The sequence below is a fragment of the Lutra lutra genome, chromosome 11 (assembly GCF_902655055.1).
Source record: "Lutra lutra chromosome 11, mLutLut1.2, whole genome shotgun sequence".
NCBI classification, from domain to species: Eukaryota; Metazoa; Chordata; class Mammalia; order Carnivora; family Mustelidae; genus Lutra; species Lutra lutra.
In genome coordinates this window covers 36,252,461-36,275,618 of record NC_062288.1, presented here as the reverse complement: position 1 = coordinate 36,275,618, position 23,158 = coordinate 36,252,461, and the positions used below count along the sequence as shown (strand labels likewise).

General features: G+C 36.7%; 1 protein-coding gene across 5 annotated transcripts in view; it reads right to left on the bottom strand.

Annotated features, from left to right (window-relative positions):
* Positions 1–23,158, bottom strand: part of ANKIB1 (ankyrin repeat and IBR domain containing 1) — a 259,272-nt gene that overhangs the window by 119,235 nt on the left and 116,879 nt on the right. The window lies entirely within an intron of this gene.

Sequence of the window (23,158 nt, the reverse complement as noted above, 5' to 3'; positions counted from 1 at the left end):
AATCTGGGTTGGAATCCCATGTTTAACAATTTCCTAGTTAATAGCACAAATCCCTTAACTTCTCTGTACCTTAACTTCCTCATCTATAAAATAGGCGTAAGATCACCTACCTTGCAAGATTGTCATGATTATCTAGTATGCAATACAGTGCCTGTCACAGGTAGGTACTAAACAAAAATTTTTTAAAGGTGTATTTTAGAAGCAGAGGGAGGGGGAGATGGAAGGAAAATCTCAAGCATACTCCCTGCTGAGTGCAGAGCTAAGTGGGGCTCAATCCCACGGTACTCAATAAATTTTATCTCCAGGGGCGCCTGGGTGGCTCAGTGGGTTAAAGCCTCTGCCTTCAGCTCAGGTCATGATCCCAGGGTCCTGGGATCAAGCCCCGCATTGGGCTCTCTGCTCAGCAGGGAGCCTGCTTCCTCCTCTCTCTCTGCCTGCCTCTCTGCCTACTTGTGATCTTTCTCTGTCAAATAAATTAAAAATTAGAAAAAAAATTAGAAAAAAAAATTTTTAAATAAATAAATAAACAAATAAATTTTATCTCCCTTCCTCTATCAGGATCTGTAAGCCATTGATAAAGATTCAGTTGTTGCCTTTAAAGAACTCAATTCTCATTCTTTTTAACAGTGAAACCTTAAGAAAAATGTCACCAACTCTATGTTCTATATCAGGAATAATATATAACTGGTATTTATCATTTATCAGGTGTCTAACTGTTGGCAAGTTTAAAAATGATGTTTTTCAACTATCTTCTGAACAAAGGCTAATTCCATTTTCATTATATATGAATACAATATAGATAGATAGATAAGATATATTGGTCAGGGCCAATTATTAATAAAGGTCTTGCCTATGTAACTGCACATACAAATACTAAATGAAAGGGATACAGAGTTGAGTACAAAGCCAGGAAACAGAATTTCACTGGAAGTTACTACAAACATGCATATACACATATATACCCTATCCTTGGCAAGAAGCAAGAGGTCTTAGTCTTAAAATGTAGCTAAAAGTGAAGTCTAATTTAAAAGCCTTGGGTTTAGTTTGCCTAACTGCATATTAAGTCAAAGTCAAATGTGGTTTTATCCTTGGTGGCTTCCCAGAAGTTCATGAATACCTCCAGGTTCCAGGAAAACTTGAGTATTATACAGCAGTACTATGGAAATGATCTGAGCTGAGAAAAATCTTTTAACAAAGAAAGCAACTTCTCAGTAGTCAACATTCCTGAATTAAAAATTCACTTTGGTGTTACTATAATATCTTAATATGGCAGTATTCAAAATAGAATGGCTACACAAACACAAAATTATTATCATGAAAGTACTAAAAAACTTTATGTGGCAATTTGGCTGCCTGAGGTTTCTCAATATGGTTTCCGTCTGTATAGCTTTCGGTGCAGAAAAGGATGCTGCTTCAGAAAAGGCAGAAAAGAACGTCACTGCCAAGGGCACCACCTGACTGCCTCTCTTTGCCAAACTAGCAAATGAACACTGAAAATAGCATGAGGTCCGTAAGCAGAAAATTGTCCAAACTTGGGATATAACTACTCTATAAAGCATTACTCTTTTCTATTTCCTATTAAAACATAATTAACTGTAATGATTACAGAACTCAGAATTATCCACACAAGTAAATTTTTCAGATAGCTAAAATTTTTCTTAGTCAATAATCAGCTTTCGTATACTTGACTTTCCAACTACTTTAAATGTTCATCTTATACTCTAACTTCCCCTTCACAACTACTTTTCATACTTTGAATTCAGAATTTCATATAGTGCTGAAAAATTAACATTTCAGTCTCTAATGCTATAGTGCTGTCAGCAAATAAATTAACTTCAGTAACTCTGGCATCTCTGATTATTCAGCAGTGTGAGAGATGAAGGTTGCCTTAGAAATATGAAAATGATAGACCCATCCCCATCAAAGTTGGCTCACTGATCCTCTGGTGCTTTTGGCTATATTGGCTAAAAAGAGTGGGGGCCAGGAGTGGGCATGGAAAGGGAGGAAGAAGAATACCTTTTTAAAAAAATTTAAAAAATTTAACTGAGGTATAATTGACACACAATATCAATTTCAGGTATATGACAGTGATTTCACAATTCGGTACATTAAGCTTGCTCATCGTAAGTGTAGTTACCATCTGCCACCATACAAGTTATTACCATATTAATGACTGTATTCCCTATGCTGTGCTTTTCATTGCTATGACTTACTTATTTTATAACTAGAAGTTTGTACCTCTTAATACTCCACTTTTAATACTCTGCCTATCCTTCCCACCCCCTCTCCTCTGGCAACCACCACTTTATTCTCTGTATTTAAGATTCATTTCTGTCTTTTGTTTTTTAGATTCCACGTTATAAGTGAAATCATAAGGTATTTGTCTTTCACTTCACATAATATCCTCTAGGTCCATCCATGTTGTTGCAAATGGCAAGATTTCATTTTTATGGCTGAGTAATATTTGTGTGTCTGTGTGTGTGAAAGAGAGAGAGAGAGGGAGAGAGTGAAAGAGAGATTACATCCTCTTTATCCATTTGTCTACAACAGACACTTAACTTGTTTCCGTATCTATTGCCTATTGTAAATAATGCTGCAATAAACACAGGGGTGCTTACATCTTTTTGAATTAGTCTTTTTCATTTCTTTGGGTAAATATACAGTAGTGGAATTACTGGATCATATAGTACCTCTATTTTTAATTTTTTGAGGAACCTCCAAACTGTTTTATACAGTGGTTGCATTAATTTACATTCCCACCAGTGTACGAGGGTTCCTTTTCATCAACATCTTTGACAACACTTGCTATTTTTTTTTTTTTTTTGAGATATCTTTTTTGTTCTTTCCTGCAGGCTGGAGGATAAAGGGCCCAAAAATATTCCAAAAGGTCAGCTTTGGATAGCCTAAAAATTTGTAGCATTGTTGTCCACAAATGAGAGAAAAAAAGGTTACATCAGCCCCCAGGACTGGAGCAAAGCTTTAGATAAGCCTAGAGTGGGAAAATGGGGTCGACCGAGGGGGTGGCCTTCCAAGAGTTTCTTTAACCTACTGCTGCTGCATCAACCACATCCTCTGGCATTCCTGGATATAGCCCTAACCCAACACAAACACACACATACAACACACACACACACACACACACACACACACACACACACACACTCCTATAATAACTATGTAAATGCTAAATTTACTTCTAGAGAAAAGGTAAAATTTTATAAAATACCTCTGTATTTTGTGGGTATTATATCTGGATGTATGATAACACTAGGTATATGTTATATGCTTGTAATTTCACATATGTTAGAGAGATCATCCCAATTGGGAAAAGCTGCAAAGAAAAAATGGTAATAGAACAAAATTTCCTTGCTTTTTTGCTGCTGCTTAGCAGATCAAATTTAAACTCTTTGAATATTAGGAAGGAACAGACTAAATCTACATAACTAATGATTTTACCTATTGGAAGCTCTGCAGAAAAGAAGACAACATAAAAGGAGAAAAAATCTCTAGATGTAGGTACAATTTTAGAGTTCTAAAAAGCAGTTTTTACTTGCTAATGAGCTCTTATGAAATGAAATTTCTCATCCTTAGAGGTTGATGATTTTTCAGACTGATGTACCTATTTTTGAGCGGGTCAATTTGGACTCTAAGATTTATAAGATAAAAAGGCTAAGAAGAACGTTTTTGCTTGTTGCTTGGATTTGGAGCATAGCTGTTGGGTCTTGTAGAGTTCTTTCCTTTGGAGAAGACTAGCTACTAGCTTTTTCTGGAATTCTGAATTCACAGGCCCTAACTGCCTGAGCCTGACCTTAGTAAAACCTTAAGCTGATATGGGTTGTTTTAGCTTCAGCACAAGCTGCACCAAACTATAGCAAGCAGAGGCTCAATGAACAGAACTCCGACTCTGGGAGTGCTGCAGATTTAGGACAACCCTCTATGGGGCCCTAAACTATGAAAATATCAATGGATGCGAGCTGGATTGTCTGGGTCACATCCACATGCCCACAATAAGCGTCTTATTCTCTGATGGGACCATCTAAAATTAGGCTACTAATCGGCTCTGTATTTCTGACGCAGAGGCTAATTGCATTCCTAACTTGTGATTCCTGCCAAAAGCTGCAAGTTGGAGAAGGGCACATCGCAAAGAGTGTGACCCCACCACTCAGTACTGACAGAATGGATTCTGGACTTCCTCTGGGGGATGGCCCACTGTTGTTGACTTGTGTTCAGGCTTCCAAATTAGTTATAACAATGAAATAACCGTCTGACTAAATCCATCACCTTTCTCCTGGCAGACATGCCTCAGTGAGGCATTCTGATTATTAAATACAGCTCCAGAAAAAGGGCTTGATCTTTTCTAGGCTGCTCACTAGTTTATAAGCCAGGACAAAAGAGAAGGAACGTTATATTATTCCATTTAGAAAATTTTTGAAAAGTCAGGATTTAATCCAGACCAATTCCTAAACATAATATGTCTTTCTGGTCAAATTATATAAAAATGCTTTTCTTTTCTTTTCTTTTTTTTTTTAAGATTTTATTTTATATGACAGACTGAGAGATCACAAGTAGGCAGAGAGAGAGAGGAGGAACCAGGCTCCCCGCTGAGCAGAGAGCCCAATGCGGAGCTCAATCCCAGGACCCTGGGATCATGACCTGAGCTGAAGGCAGAGGCTTTAACCCACTGAGCCACCCAGGCGCCCCTATAAAAATGCTTTTCTATAAAAATGTTTTTGTCCTTCTTATAGCCAATCCTCGTGGATAAAAGACTGGGTGAGAAGAGAGAATGACTGAAAAATGTAAAGTTAAGATTGTTAAATGAGACACACTGATTTTGTAACAAAAGAGACACAACAAAAATCTGGGACCTGGGGAGGCATGGGAAAGAGTAGATCTATGTCTCTCGAAACTATACTTGGAGGTGTTCTCCTCTTTCTGAAGGAGGCTGCCTTTTCAAAAGGCTGTGAACATTCTGAATTCAAACTGACTGCTGAGGCATGATCACACCTGACAGTCCTCACAAGAAAGCAAAGGGTACCCTACTTCCTGTACTTTTCATGGAGAACATCTTTAGATGTGGTCCGTACTTATTGGGCAGATAAACTGATGTCAGACGGTCAAGCAAATCTGCTTGGAACTGTCTGCCTTCAGCAGGCCTGAGACCAAATAATGGACTGAATGAACTGGACTGGACGGGGAACTCTAGGGGGAAAGGCCAGAGAGTAGGTGTTCATATGAGGGGTCCTGTACTGCCCAAAAATGTCCTGCTGGGACTATCCTAACAACTGTGAATTCTTTGTTTCTAGGGGTATTACATATGGCCTCTAGAACTGTACTTCTTTTTGTGTATGCTGACTATTGAGGACACTGCTTGGGCACTAAAAGGCATTTAAGTCACTTAAACTTATCGCTCAGATTTGTGCTGGGTCTTAATTGATGCCTTGGGCTAGGTAAAAAAGAAACTTAAATACAAAAACTTAAGAAGCCACCCAGCTTTCTAAGACAGACTTTTCTGGTTAATTAAACTTACCATTTAAAGGTTCGGCCTAAATTCTAAACATCTTAAAAGCAAAGGTATCGAGATGCCTTTGGCCAAGTGCCAAACGAATGGACTGTGTAGATAAAGTTAACACAGCAAGCTTGAGACTACTATTCTTAGAAAGGCCTGCTTGCAAGGAATACCTCTTAGCAGGTGTCTTGAAACTTAGATTTAATGAGCCTTCACACCATTCCTTAACCAATAGGAGTGGTTCAGTGTGCTAAATTGTTTCTACAAACACTGTAGTATATGCTTCGCACTTACTTTTCTTCTGGGAGTCTGGAAATTTGGTATGTGCTAGGTCAACAATGTGACCAGTCTTCAGTAAAACCTTGGGCACTGAGTCTCTAGTGAACTTTCTTAGTAGATAACATTTCATACATGTCACAATTTGATCCTGGAGAATTAGGTGCATCCTATTTGACTCCATAACGAGAGGACTCTTGGAAGTTTGCCCCATGCATCTTTCCTTTTGCTGATTTTGCTTTGAATCTTTTTGCTGTAAGTCTTAGCTGTGAGTACAACTTAGTCTTGTGAGCCCCCCTAGCATATCACCAAACCTATATGCTGTCTGAGAGACCCCTGACACACTTATCTTATATTTAAAAAGCTATGGGGGCGCCTGGGTCATTCAGTGGGTTAAAGCCTCTGCCTTCAGCTCAGGTCATGATCCCAGGGTCCTGGGATTGAGCCCGCATGGGGCTCTCTGCTCAGCAGGGAGCCGCCTGCCTCTCTGCCTACTTATGATCTCTGACTGTCAAATAAATAAATAAAATCTTTAAAAAAAAAAAAGCTTTTAAAATGTTTCACATTTGAAAATCAATTAATGTAATCCATCACAGAAAGATGAAAAAAGATCACATGATATCAATAAATGCAGAAAAGGCATGTGACAAAACCCAACACTCATTCATGATAAAAACTCTTAATTAACTAAGGATAGAGGGGAACTATCTCAGCTTGATAAAGAACATCTACAAAAACCTACAACTAAAATCATACTTAATGGTGAGATACTTGAAACTTTTCCACTAAGAACAGGTACTTTTTAGTATCACACTGGAGGTTCTAGCTAATGTGAACAAGACAAGATAAGGAAATCAACAGTATATAGATTGTGAAGAAATAAATAAAATTATCTTCACTGACAGATGATATGATCATTAATGCAGAAAATCCAAAAAATGGACAAAAAACTACTGGAACCAATAAGCAATTATAGCAACATTGCAGAATACAAGGTTACTATAAAAAAGTCAACTGCTGGGGTACTGGGGGGCTCAGCTGGTTGAGCATCCAACTCTTGATTTCAGCTGAGATCATGATCTCAGGGTCATGAGACTGAGCCCTGTATTGAGTTCCATGCTGACTGTGGAGTCTGTTTAAGATTCTCTCTCTCCCTCTCCCGTGTGTGCGTGTGTGTGTGTGCGCACGCACAATTTTTCAAAACAAAACAAAAAGTCAATTACTTTCCTATATACCAGCAATGAACAAGTAAAATTTGAAATAAAAAATACTATTTATATACCCATCCAAAAATATGAAATACTTAGATATAAGTCTAACAAAATATATATAAGATCTACATGAGGAAAACTATAAAACTCTGATAAATGAAATCAAAGAAAAAATGAAAAATGATAAGATATTTCATATTCTTGGATAGGAAGATTCAATATTGTCAAGATGTCAGTTCTTCCCAACTTGACCTATAAGATTCAATTCAGTCCCAATCAAAACTAAAAGTAGATCATTTAGTCTCCATTGTTGGACTATTACAAAACAGGATAACAAAATACATAAAATATATTCAATATTTGCTAAATAGTAGGTACTCAATATAACGTAGTCATCATCATCATTACTAACATGTCTAGAATCACATAGCTATATCTAGTTCTAAAATTTTTTTCCCTTCTTTTAAAAATACTTAAGATTATACAGAGAGTATAAGATTGGACAGAACAGTGCAGAAAATAGAAAAGTACAAAGAATAAAATAAAAAGATCACTATAACCCTCAAGTCCTGTAATAATCACTATTAACACATTGGCAGGTTGCTTATACATATAGAGAGTCTTAAGTTAAAAACCTGGATCATGGTGTATAATAAAACTGGATTTTTTTTTCTTTTGTACTTAGGTTTTTACCGTTGAGTATTTTGCATTTTATTAAATATTCCTTGAACACATACTTTTAACAATACCAAAATCTGAAAGATAATGTTTTAGTCCATTCTCCATTGCATTACATTAAATTGGTTCTAATGTATCCACTATGGGTAAACTTATGTGTATCTTTGAACCTATGCTTTTTTTACCCACAGGATGTCTTAAGCTATGTAGCAATATCTGAGTTTATATGGAGAGGCAAAATACCAGAGAAGACCACAATATTGAAGGAGAAGAAAAGTTGGAGGACTTTTCTTGCTACTCAACTTCAAGATTTACTATGAATCTACAGTAATCAAAACAGTGTGGTATTGGTGAAAGAGACAAACAGATCAATAGAACAGAAAAGAACCACAAAAGACCCACACAAGTATAGTCAAATGATCTTTGACAAACAAAGTTAACACAATAGAGCAAAGCCAGTCTCTTCCATTTTCCATAGGCAAAAAAAAAAAAAAAAAATGAATCTAGACAAAGACCTTACACCCTTCACAAAAATTAACTCAAAATGGATCATCGATTTTTAAATGTAAAACCCAAAATTATAAAACTCCCAGAAGTTAACATAGGAGAAAACCTAGATGAACTCAGGTATAGTGATGATTTTTAATTTTTTTAAATTAATTTTTAAAAAATTATTTTATTTATTTATACGAGAGGGAGTGGGAGGAAGAGAGGGAGCCCGCAAGAGTACAACCATGAGCAGTGGGGAGGGGCAGAAGGAGAGGGAAAGGGAAAAGAAGCAGACACCCCACTAAGCGCAGAGTTGGATGCTGGGCTAGATGCCAGGATGTTGAGATAATGACCTGAGACAAAGTAAGACGCTTAACTGACTGAGCTACCAAGGAGCCCCACAATGATGATTTTTTTAGACAGGACCCCAAAGGTACAATCTATGAAAAAAATAATGGATAAGCTAGACTTTATTAAAATAAAAACCTTCTCCTCTGTGAAAGACAAAATCCAGAGAATGAGAAGACAAGCCACAGACTAGGAGAAAGTATCTGCAAAAGACTTATCTAATAAAGGACTGTTATCTAAAACATACAAAGAACTCTTAAAATCCAACAAAAAAAATTTCTGATTTAAAAAAATGGCTAGAGATCTTAAGAGCCACCTCACCAAAAAAGATATACAGATGGCAAATAAGTACATTAGAAGATAACCCAAATCATATGTCATGAGAGAAATGAAAATTAAAATAACTCTGAGGTACCACTATGTATCTATCAGAATGGCCAAAATCTGGAACACTGACAATATGCTGGCAAGCATATGCAACAACACAGATTTCATTCATTGCTGGTAGGAATGCAAAATGATACAGTCATTCTGCAAGAGAGTTTGGTGGTTTCTTACAAAACTAAACATACACTTACAATATGATCTAGTAATCACAATCCTTGGTGTCTAGCCCAAGGATTTGAAACTTATGCCCACACAAAAACCCATACAATGTTTACAGCAGCTTTACTCATAATTGCCAAAACCTAGGAGCAAACAAGATGTCCTTCCAACAGATGAATGGATAAACTGTGGTACTCCAGACAATGGAACATTATTCAGCACTAAAAAGAAATGATCTGTTAAGCCATGAAAACACATGGAGGAACCTTAACGGCACATTACTAAGTGAAAGAGCCAATCTGAAAAGGATACAGACTGTACAATTTCAACTATGTAACACTTTGGAAAATGCAAACCTACAGAAACAAAAATGAGTGGTTGCCAGGGGTTGAGGGCAAGAGAGGGATGAATAGGTGGACCACAGAGGATTTTTAAGGCACTGAAAATACTCTGTATATAATAATGATGTGTACATATCATTATATATTTGTCCAAATTCATAATGCACAACACCAAGAGTAAACCCTAGGGGAACTATGGACATTGAGTGATTATTACATTTTAATGTAGATTCGTGAACTGTAACAAATACACCACTTTGGTAAGTAATGTTGATAATGAGGAAAGCCTTACAGGTTGGTGGAGGAGGCCAGAAGCTATATGGGAAATCTCTGTACCCTCCTTTCAACTTTGTTGTGAACCTAAAAAGCTCTAAAAAAATTAAATCTTAAAAACTCAACTTGAATCTTAATCTTTATGTTAATCTTTGCATTCATTTCCTTGATCATATAATGGGCACGAGTTGTTGTGAGAAATAAAACTGTAAGTACTTAGCACACTGCCTAACATAGAAGGCATTTAATAAATACATACTCCCCATGCCTGCCTTTTTCCCCAGAACTTTTCTGCTTATTGGTTCATAACTTTAGGACAGTTGAAAGAGCTCAAGATCTGACCACTAGACAAATGATGAATGACTATCCAAACCCAAGTTGTGCAACAATTTCCAACCAGTGTCTGGTCATTACCTCCTTCTAATTCACTTTGAATACTCCTAGGAACTAAAGTTACTTAATCTAAACTGAATATACATGTACATTAAGATAACGCAAACAAAATAGGAAAAAAAAAAACCATATGCCAGGCATACACCAGAATTTAAAACAGAACAAATCTGTTCAGGTCTTTTACAGCCACTAAATTAAGGAATCTGAGTGACATTAAATGGGATTTCTATAATATACACGGAACTCACAGGCCTATCAATCCAAACCCATGTTTGCTACTGGCATGTTTGTGTGGTATAGTTTCTATACTTAAGAGATATTTTACTTCACTTGAAAATGTTTGATTAAAATTAGGTAATTTTAAAGAAAAATGCACATACTTATACGAAAAGAACCACCAACATGCTTAATAAATATTCAGTATTGGCAAAAAGGTTGGACCCCATTTGTCAAGATAATCTCATTTAAATTCAGGGTGTTCTGCCTATTAGAATTTCAAGACTAAAGTAAATTATTTTTATGCAAACTAATGTTCTCTCATGTTTTCCTATTAAAAGATGAACTTCAAGCAGAAGGTCATTATAATTCTTATAATAAAAGATCAGAAATGGTAACATTGAAAAATACTTGAGTATGGTACCTAAAATTTATGATTTTAAATAGTTTACACTAAATATACATCACTAGCAACAAAATTATGCTATCAAATAAAGGATTTTTCTAACTTCTTTTTTAAAAGATTTTTATTTTTTTATTTATCTATTTATTTATTTGAGAGAGAGCATGCAAGTGGGGGGGAGGGGCAGAAGGAGAGAGAGAAAGTGTGTGTTTTGTTTTTTTTTAAGATTTTATTTATTTATTTGACACAGAGAGAGAGAGATCACAAGTAGGCAGAGAGGCAGGCAGAGAGAGAAGGGGGAAGCAGGCTCCCTGCTGAGCAGAGAGCCCGATGCAGGCCTTGATCCTAGGACCCTGAGACCATGACCTGAGCCAAAGGCAGAGGCTTAACCCACTGAGCCACCCAGGTGCACCGAGGGAATGTCTTAAGCACACTCTGCTCTGTGGGACTGGATCTCATGACCCTGAGATCTCAATCTGAACTAAAACCAAGAGCTGGACACTTAATGGACTATGCCATCCAGGCACCCTGAATTTTTCTAATTTCTGAAACTGAGTGTGTGTGAATGTTAAAAATTGAATCAGATTTCCATTTTAGGAGTTTTAAATTATGGCAGAATTTCATTTTTTCTTCTTTTTAGGTAGGCTCCATGCCCAGCATGGAGCCCAACACAGGGCTTGAACTCATGACCCTGAGATCAAGACCTGAGTTGAAATCAAGAGTCAGACACTTAACTGACAGCCACCCAGGTATCCCAAATTATGGTAAAATTTCAGATAAACACTCAATCTCTGTAAAGTGGAAGGTTATTAGCATCACCTACTACAGAGGACAATATCAAGAGAAAGAGAACAAACAGCCAATTTCCTTCTAATGTTGCAGTCTTTTATTCACAATTAGGTGTTTGAAGATGGTCATCAGGGAGAAGGATGAGTGACTGGTTAACCTCTGATGTCACGATCCTACTTTAATAGTCTAGTGAGAAAGAAACACAGGGAGTAGAAATACCTGGTTCTCGACTTGAAAACTGGGGTAAACAAAAACATCATGGTATTTCTATTTCCAAAACATAACAACTCGATAACAAAAAGCTAAACAGTCCAATTAAAAAATACGGGCAGAGGAACTAAATAGACATTTCTCCAAAAAGGACATCGAAATGGCCAACAGACACACAGAAGATGCTCAAACATCACTAATCATCTGGAAAATACAAATCAAAACCACAATGAGATATCACCCCATGCCTTTTAGAATGGCTATCATCAAGAAGAAAAAAGACAGGGCCCCTGGGTGGCTCAGTGGGTTAAGCCTCTGCCTTCGGCTCAGGTCATGATCTCAGGATCCTGGGATCTAGTCCCGCATCGGGCTCTCTGCTCGGCAGGAAGCCTGCTTCTCTCTCTCTCTCTCTCTCTCTCTCTCTCGCTGCCTGCCTCTCTGCCTACTTGTGATCTCTCTTTGTCAAATAAATAAATAAAATCTTAGAAAAAAAAAAAAAAAAAGAGGGGCACCTGGGTGGAGCCTCTGCCTTCGGCTCAGGTCATGGTCTCAGGGTCCTGGGATCAAGCCCCACATCGGGCTCTCTGCTCAGCAGGGAGCCTGCTTCCCCCTTCCTCACTGCCTGCCTCTCTGTATACTTGTGATCTCTCTGTCTGTCAAATAAATAAATAAAATCTTAAAAAAAAAAAAAGACAATAGGTGCTGGTGAGGATGTGGTGAAAAGGGAATCCTTATACATAGCTAGTGGGAATGTCAATTGATCCAACCACTATAGAAAACAATATGGAGGTCCCTCAAAAAATTAAAAATAAATCCATGGAACTATATAACCCAGCATTTCCACTAATGGGTATATACCCAAAGGAAATGAAAATAGGATTTTTATAAGGGATATGCACTTCCATGTTTACCACAGCATTATTCATAATAGCCAAGGTATGGAAAGAACCCAAATGCCCATCAATGGACAAATGGATAAAAAAAGATGTGTTACATATACATAATGGAATATTACTGAGCCACGAGAAAAGATATCCTCCCATATGCAACAACATGGATGGATCTTGACTACATTATGCTAAGAGAGACAGAAAAAAAAAAAAAAAACAAGTACTGTATGATATCACTTATACAAGGAATCCCCAAAAAAGGACCTAATTTAAAAAGAGCATAAAATGGTGGTTACAAGGGTGGGGATGGGGGATAAGAGTTATGGCACTTAAGGGTATAAACCTGTAATGAGGAATCAAGCCACAGAGATCTAAGGCACGATATAATAATTACACCGTAATTATATAATATGATAAACATCACTATATTGGCAGTCATAATATATAAATGTATCCAAAGTAACATGCTGCTGGGGTAGCTAGATGTCTCTGTTGAGTAAGTGTCCAACTCTTGGTTTCAGCTCAGGTCACAGTCTCACAATCATGGGACTGATCCTGCATCAGGCTCTACATTCAACATGGAGTCTGCCTGTCCATCCCTCTCTGCTCCTCCCCCTGCTCTCCTCTCTCTCTCAAATAAATTAAATCTTAAAAAAAAAGACACTGTATACATTAAACACATACAATGTTAACAAGTTAAACTAGTTAATTAATGCCATGATGAGAGGGAAAAAATAAATGTACCATATTGAGGTGATTATTTGGTAAATATATAATCGTTGCATTTTTTTACCTTGACAGAATCTTAGTAATTTACTTCATACAAAGTAAAAATAACAAATATTAAACCTCAAAAGAAAAAACAAAAACAAATTGCAGCAGCAAGCAATCAGAAAAAAGGAATTTTATGTGAAAATGTCTATGCTACCAAAAGCAATCTAAGTATTTAATGCAATCCTTATCAAAATACCATCCATTTTTTTCAAAGAAATGGAACAAATAATCCTAAAATTTATATGGAACCAGAAAAGACCTCGAATAGCCAAAGGAATATTGAAAAAGAAAGCCAAAGTTGGTGGCATCACAATTCCGGACTTCAAGCTCTATTACAAAGCTGTCATCATCAAGACAGCATGGTACTGGCACAAAAACAGACACATAGATCAATGGAACAGAACAGAGAGCCCAGAAATAGACCCTCAACGCTATGGTCAACTCATCTTCGACAAAGCAGGAAAGAATGTCCAATGGAAAAAAGACAGCCTCTTCAACAAACGGTGTTGGGAAAACTGGACAGCCACATGCAGAAGAATGAAACTGGACCATTTCCTTATACCACACACAAAAACAGACTCCAAGTAGATGAAAGAACTCAATGTAAGACAGGAATCCATCAAGTTCCTTAAGAACACAGGCAGCAACCTCTTCCACCTCTGCCGCAGCAAATTCTTCCTAAAAACATCACCAAAGGCAAGGGAAGAAAGGGCAAAAATGAGCTACTGGGATTTCATCAAGATCAAAAGCGTTTGCAAAACAAAGGAAACAATCAACAAAACCAAAAGACAACTGGCAGAATGGGAGAAGATATTCACAAAGACATATCAGATAAAAGGCTAGTATCCAAAATCTATAAAAAACTTATCAAACTCAACACCCAAAGAACAAATAATCCAATCAAGAAATGGGCAGAAGGGGGCTCCTGGGTGGCTCAGTGGGTTAAGCCTCTGCCTTCCACTCAGGTCATGATCTCAGGGTCCTGGGATTGAGTCCCGCATCAGGCTCTCTGATCGGCAGGGAGCCTGTTTCCTCCTCTCTCTCTCTGCCTGCCTCTCTGCTTACTTGTGATCTGTCTCTCTGCCAAATAAATAAATAAAATCTTAAAAAAAAAAAAAAAAGAAACTGGCAGAAGACATGAACAGACATTTCTGCAAAGAAGACATCCAAATGGTCAACAGACACATGAAAAAGTGCTCAATACCACTGGGCATCAGGAAAATACAAATCAAACCACAGTGAGATACCACCTCACACCAGTCAGAATGGCTAAAATTAACAAGTCAGGAAACGACAGATGCTGGTGAGGATGCGGAAAAAGGGGAACCCTGTTACACTGTTGGTGGGAATGCAAGCTGGTGCAGCCACTCTGGAAAACAGCATGGAGGTTCCTCAAAATGTTGAAAATAGACCTACCCTATGACCCAGCAATCACACTACTGGGTATTTACACTAAAGAAACAAATGTAGTGATCTGAAGGGGCACGTGCACCCGAAAGTTTATAGCAGCAATGTCCACAATAGCCACACTATGGAAAGAACCTAGATGTCCATCAACAGATGAATGGATAAAGAAGATGTGGTATATATATACAATGGAATACTATGCAGCCATCAAAAGAAGTGAAATCTTGCCATTTGCGACGACATGGATGGAACTAGAGGGTATTATGCTGAATGAAATAAATCAATCAGAGAAAGATAATTATCATATGATCTCCCTGATATGAGGAAGTCGAGAGGCAAAGGGGCGTGTTGGGGGGTAGGGAAGGAAAAAATGAAACCAGATGGGATCAGGAGGGAGACAAACCGTTAAGAGATTCATAATCTCACAAAACAAACTAAGGGCTGCCAGGGGGTGGGGGGTAAGGAGAGGGTGTTTAGGTTATGGACACTGGGGAAGGTATGTGCTATGGTGAGTGCCGTGAAGTATGTAAACCTGGCGATTCACAGACCTGTACCCCTGGGGCTAATAATACATTATATATTAATTAAAAATTTAAAAAAAAAAAAAACAAATTTAAACACTGGGCCAGCCAAATAAACATAGCTGTAGAACATGAAAAGGAAAAAAGGAATTTTAAATTCTACCTACATTTAGTGTCAAAAACATATTTAAGAATAAGTTTAACACAAGATGTGAAAGATTTCTGTGCTGAAACAAGTATTGGTGGGACTAAAGCCCTAAAAATATGGAGAGAGAAACCATGTTCATAGATTGGAAGACTAAATACAGAAGTGCAAAATCCCAGAATATTCTAAGTAATCTTAAAAAATGAAACAAATCAGAGAATTTTATAACCGGATTTCAAGATTTACTTAAGACGGTGTAGTAGTGGCATAAAGTTCGACAAGTTAATGTAAAAGAATGAAGTGCTCAGAAATCAACTTATACTTAAATAGCACTATGACTTTTTTTCTTTTTTAAGATTTTATTTATTTATTGACTGAGAGAGAGACAGTGAGAGAGGGAATACAAGCAAAGGGAGTGCGAGAGGTAGAAACAGGCTTCCTGCCAAGCAGGGAGCCCAACTCAGGGCTCCATCCCAGGACCCTGGGATTATGACCTGAACAGAAGACAGGCGTTTAATGAATGAGCCACCCAGGTGCCCTTAAACAGCACTAGGACTTTCAACAAAAGTGCCAAGGCAATCCAATGGGAGAAGTTAAGTTTTGCCTTTCTTCAAATGACACTGGAATAAATGGCTATCCACATGGGAAAAACTGAACCTTGACCTTTACCTTAGAACACAGGCAAAACTTAATTCAAGACTGGATTCCGGACCTAAGTCTAAAAGCTAAACTCTCAAGTTTAGTATCCAAAATGTATAAAGAACTTCTAAATACTAGTAAGAACAAAAATACAAAAGGATACAGTGATAGTTATATTATTGTCTCCAATTATTCACTGCCCTCCCTACTGAAATATTGTACTTCCCTGCCCATTTACATTACTTTGGGCCACTTATCTTGCTTTGCCCAACGAAATGTATGTGCAAATGAAGCATGACATTTCTGAAGCAAAGTTTTAAGAGCCATCTGTGGTTCGACCATTGCTCTTTTTCTCATTGTTACAAGACCCAAGCAGCAACTTCTTCAGCTTGGGTCCCAGAATGAAGACATGAAGCATATCTGAAACAGATCTGTAGCTAACATGTTTAAGTGAATGAAAAAAATGTTTCTTGTTATAAGTCACTTAAATTTTGTGGTCATTTGTTGCTATGGAATAACTTAGACTAGGCTATCTAGTCTAATTACAGAAACTAATAAGCAATTGACAGAGGCATGAACCTCCCAAACTTATATATGTGGCTTAAACAGGTAAGAGTTTATTCTTATCAGTGTAACTATAAATCCAGAAGGAGATAACCCAGAGTTCTTATATAAGCTACATAATGTCATCAATATCCTGACTGCCCTCCCCCGCCCATTCTTATACTCTGTCATTCTTAGCATGCTGTTTTTACCCATGTGACCTTAAAACGGCTGCTACAGCTCCAGACTGCAAGCTTGGTGTGCTGCATTAGTCAGAAGTGGATCACATAGCTACCTCTAACTGCAAGAAGAGCTAGAAAATAGAATTTTAATTTTTCAATGTTTCCATAGTTGACAGAGGAAAAAAGAAAAGATTAAAAAATAAGGATTGGTCAGCATATATACATACAATGTCTGTCACAGATGCCATTTCTAGCTATTAGATGAGTAGAAGAGTCTGGAAACACAAGTTGAAAATGCTTCAACATTACTGGTAGGAAGCATAATTTGGAAAATAATTTTATAATTTTACAATATTTTCATGTTGAAGATGAATATATTGTAGGCCTAGGAATTCTACTTCTATACATAGTCACCTGTATGTGACTATAATTTACTTTTGTATTTCAATGAGGTACAATAGGGCCAACTTATTTCTTTTAATAAGCTAAAAATATCATAGCATATTTGTGTACTAAGGATAGTTTTCTGAAATTTTTGATTCAAATAAATAAACAACACACACAAATGTATGTAGCATATGTGTATGTGTTTATCCATGTTATGATACACAGAATTACTTCTTACTGTGGGTTATGGTTACAAAACATTTAACATATTGTCCTAGGATAACCCCTGGAAGGTACACAAAGAGACTTGTACATTGACGCTTATTTTGTCATTATATGTAATAGCAAGGCTTGGCAACGAGCAGGTTGCACTGTAGCATGAAACTGGCTGGGCTATTTCACTGTGGACCCCAACTGCATAATGTATAGGTCTATTCTTTCAGGCTAAATGGAGGAAGGAAGCTGTGGGAGGTCACACCACTTAGTATGTATAATTCCACCCAATGCCCTTTCCAGAATGGTGCATCATCCTCAGCTGTCTGTCCCTATGCTTCTGGCAAACTTTGTGTAGATGATATATTTCCTGTCTTCTTCCAGAACAGAAATGGAGCAATAGCTCAGTGGCACAGAATGGACAGAGGACCTGTCTGGTTTTTACTCCTCATAAGATTTTTTAAATCTCTGCTGTTTTTAGCCATATCCCTTCTTTATTCAGAGCTACCTGTGCCTCCAATTCCTGTGCTTTTTTGGTGTGCTCTAACACAAATTAGCTTGCACTTTTTTTCTTTCACAATTGTAGAATTAGATTTGACCTCTGCTTCATCAGCTTAGTTTTGCTAAATCAGTTGCCTTTTGTATAACTGCTCTCCAGCTTTCAAAACATTTTTGAAGTCTTTCATCTGCTACTGTCTCTTCTCTTGTTCTTTTTGGCTTTAACATAAAATTTACCATTTTGACTATTTGTAGGTATACTGTTCATGACATTAAGTACATTCACATTGCTGTGTAACCAACACCAACATCCATCTCCAGAATTTTTTCATTTTCCCAAGATGAAAGTCTGTACCCCTTAAACTCTTCCCAGTTTTCACTATCCTATTTTGTTTCTATAAAATTGCGTGGTTCTTTTTTAAATTCATTTTTCCAAAATGGAGTTCTATGTCCTTAATTCAGGTCTAGGACAAATTCTTTGTTCATCTTTCTCTCTCCATTTCTACTCTCCCTTTCTAAAACTCCCATTATTTGGATAATAGATTTCTTAGCTATATCCTCTAATTTTGTAATCTTTCTCTCCTCCTTTACTCCTGCTTTTTTATTCTACTTTCAGGGAGATTTCCTTAACTTTATCTTCCAGCTATTCTATGGAATTAAAGTTATCATGTTTTAAATCCCATAGTTCTTTCTTGTCATTTGGTTGTTCCTTTTCCTATAGTAGTCTATTAGTATTCTATTTCTGGATCATGGATGTAACATTTCATCTCTATAAAGATTATTAGTCTTTTTTTAAAAACTTTTGTAGACTGGACAGAATTAGAGAGATGTCAATTCTCCACAAACTATCCTTCAGAGTTAATACAATTACTATAAAAATCCTAGCAGGAATTTTAATGGATTTAAAGAAACTAATCCTAAAATTTATACGGAAAAGCAAGGAAACTAAAATAATTAAAAACAGTTCTTAAAGAATAAAACTGTAGGAAAAATACTAATTTAAGACTTATTCTAACACTATAATAATTAAGACAGTGTGCTATTGGCAAAGAGATAGAAACAAAGATTCATGGAACAGAAAACAAGAGTTCAGAATTGACCCATACAAACATGGTCAATTCATTTTTGACAATGGTGCAAAAGCAAATCAACAGAGAAAAGGGGTTTTTTATTTAAACAGTGGTGTTCAAACAACTAGATATCCACATGCAGAGAAAGAAAGAAAAAGAAAAAAAGAAAAGAACCATAACCTAAGATGCAAGGACAACTCACACAAAATTAACTAAAAATGGTTCATAGATCTAAAAGTAAAACTAAAAGCTATAAAATTTTAAGAAGAGAACACAGGAGAAAACCTTCATGAGCTGAAATTAAGTAGAGTTCTCAACAGACACCAAAAGCATAATCTATAAAAGAAAAAAAAGTGATAGTTTATGCAAAAGACAGATCTTAAGAGACTGAAAAGACAAACTACAGATTGGGAGAATATACTCACTAATCACCTATCCAACAAATGAAATGCCACCAAGTGGATGAATCTCAAAGGCATTACGCTGAGTTTAAGAAGCCAGCCTCAACCAGTTGCATACAGTATGATCCTATATACATAACATTCTTGAAGAAACAAAACCATAGTGATGAAGAACAGATCAGTGACTGCCATGAGTTAGGTATGGAAGAGGGTTAAGACTATAAAGGGACAGGACAAAGTTGTTTTTTGGGGGATGTCAGAATAGCTCTGTTTCCTGATTACCATGATGGTTACATCAATCTATGTATGTGTTAATATGTTAGAACTATATACCCAAAAAAGTCAAATTACTATATGATAACTTAAAAATTTAAAAGATTCTTTCTCTTCTATGAATTATGGAAAAGTCATCCGGATCCCCCTACTTTTTTTGTTTCTTCTAGTCTCTATCATGGTATACATGTTCCTCAAATGTCTTTTTGGCTCACTATGCACAGTTAAGAGTGGAAATTGTAGTTGGGCAAGAAAGATAGTGGAATGCTCTCTGTGGGAAAGATAAAGGATACGATGCTAATGTAACCAATATATTTTGGGTTATGGTGAATAAAGTTTATGGTCAATAAAGGTTTTTGGTGAATAAAGTCAGAAAAATTCTTGTCCATACTAGGGTTATAGGATCTCACCAAATAAAATGTTAATATGAAAAGTATTTTCAAAAAATTCACATATTTACCCATCCTTTATAAATTTTAGATGCTGTTACTGGGCAATCACTATGTATCGAGCAAAGCACAAGATAATACAAAGCTACTTTTCTATGTGGTTAGTTCTACTTCCTTTCTCTTACTTATGGTGTAAATCACAATACAAAAAAAACCTGCTTTTCTATCTGGTTCTACTTCCTTTTTCTAAATGAAAAATCATCTCAGAATCATACTTGCCTGATGAAAGCCAAACTCTTCGACTGCTAGATAACTATAGCCCTCAACCTAATGAAATTGGTTTAGAATCCAGGGACATTTTATTATTTTCCTGTCCCCCAATGTTATCTTACTGATTAAGTCTGTAAAACATGAAAGAGATTTCAGAAGGTGAAACTATCTTACAGGTAATAATACTCTAAGTATTTCAACTGTAAGATGAAAGATAACAATTTCCAATGTTCTTTGTGCTTAAAGTCAAACATTAAGTCTGGAAAATACTGTGTGGTTCACTGCCATGTGTGTAAAAGTACCTTCTTGTGATGGGTACTTTATACTTTTGAGTAATGCCCTTCCCCAAACACCTTATTGCAAGCTGGTCTAATAATGAAGGGTATTTCCTCCTTAAATATTTTGAACAAACAAACTAAGCAAAAACTTAATGTAAGATAAAGAAGGAAGAGATGCAAGCTGAAAGGAAATACCACACTCTGTTGCGGTGGTTTTGCTATTAAGTCAAAAGTCACATACTAACAGTGAAGACAAATTCTAAAATAAGCTTTTTACCATATAATTCTTCAGTTCTTAATTCACTGAGTTTACTAAGAGACTGTCATATTCCTTTAAAGATCATGAATACTTTTCTCTATTAAATTCCAATATGATTTTATTTCCCTGGAAGCTGTTCATCCTTCTCTAGTAAGAGCAATCCAATCTTTCTGGAGGAACCCCACCCCCCACCCCTTTCTATCACAGTCAAGACATGGTTTAGATGGGGCTAGCTCCACTAGGGGGCACAGGGTCATAAAGTACAAACGTGGCTAATCCGTTTTCTATTCACCTAACCACAGCCATTGTTCATGTCACCTAAACTGGATCACTAACTTAAATCTAGGACTTTGTTGGAGGGACCAAGAAAGAAGTGGTTCCTTCTGAACAAAAGACAGATGTGTGTGTTTCCCCCATGACCACTGACCTATAGATACCTGGACTAAGGATGGACATCTGATCCAAAATGAACAATCTAGCATATCTATTACAAAGCTTTGTTCAAGAGTTTTAAACCCAAAGGGGACGCTCAATACTTAACAGTGACTAACTTAATCAATCAAATTGTCTCTCACAGAATTTGAAAGTATGAGAGAGAAAGAAAGAATTGAATGAATCGGGCTTTGGGCTTTCAGACTTTATTACTTCTCTTCAGTCCTCCACAACCCTTCCCTCCTACACCCACCGTCTTAAGACCCACCCTTACTTCATGAACAAAGCAGAACACACAGATGGAATTCCTTCATCTTTTCATAGTCAAGCTTCTAAGCCAACTAGCATTTGCATTCATTTTTCTTTTAGAATGAAAGTGCATCCTTTTCAAATCAAAGACAAATACACTATGGATCCCCTCCTTTGCAAATATGTTTCTTTCCCCCTCCGAAACGATGTTCTTTCGTTTACCTTAACCTATTCCTATGCCATCAGTTCCCCAGAATCTAAAAAATCATGTAGGCCTAGATCACCTTTCAACAAGCAAACATGTTCTGTTATTTTCCACTGCTAAAAAATCTCCTCCTTTAAAGAATGGTCTTCTCAATAAAGGTTTGGTCAACTGTATACACAAGGGAAAAAAGGATCTTGAACTCAACCTACAACTCCACATTAAAGTCAAATTGCATATGAAGCAGAGCTCTAAATGTGAAATTGCTGGTTAAACAATAATGTTTCAAAGGAAAATATGGGGGAACATCTTCATAACTGTAGGGTAAATAAAGATATCTTAAACAAGACATTAACATTAATTTACTTCATGTCTATACCATCACTCCATTTTCCCACTACTGTTTCAAATCTCTTTATTTTTCAAAAATATAACACATAATTAAGTATTCCTACTGCCACAAGTCTTTCCTTCCCTCTCTCTTCCAGAAAAACCACTCTGAAGTTGGTTTTCTAAAACCGTGGAATAATCTAATTATTTATAAGAAGGAGAACAGAAAAATAAATGGTGGTTCATCATATAACAGAAAACTATGTAGTAGCTAAAACATACAGTAAAATCTTCATGATCATTGTCCAAAGAAATGCTTTTTTTAATCAGTCAAAAATGTAAATTTGTGGTTAAATACAGTTCCATAGTTCTTTGCATTTTCCATAGGTAAGAGTATCCATATTTTCTAAATCCAAAATTAAGATACGTAAGTAGAAAAATATAGAGCCTAAAATGTAATATTTGAAATCATACTTATCCTGGATTTTCTGGAAAGTGTTTAATGTACTCATAAGCAACAGTGTAACTCTGAACATCAGAGTTAGCTAACTCCATCCATCCATCCATCCATCCATCCATCCATTTTGCTGACTATAATAGCTATCAGCCAGACTCAATTTACCACACTTAGCTGTTTCAGCAGCCTTTTACGCTAACTTGTAAACAAAAGTACGAAACTTGAAAAAGGTTTTGAGAGTACACTTCCCCCCCATTCCTAATGATTTCCTTCATTTGCAAGGAGCCCAATTGCTATAATAGTCCTGCCCCTATCTACCTCAGGGACTTCAGAAAATCTGGAGAGAAAAAACTAGATAAGCTTACGGTTTTGACCTCTCATCTGGTTTAGAACTCACATAAGGAACAGAAATCCTTTCAAACTCAAAAAAATACCAAGCTACTGCTACTGCTTCTTTTTTTTTTTTCAACTAGGCTCCATGCCCAGGGCAGAGCCAATGCTGAGGCTCAAACTCACAACCCTGAGATCAAGACCTGAGCTGAGATGAGGAGTCAGAGGCTTAAATGACTGAACCACCTAGGCACCCCACCAAATTTCTTAAAACAGCTTTTAAGGAAGATGAGAAACATAAGCTTTACCCCTCTTAACAAAGTATCATTGATTCTCATGA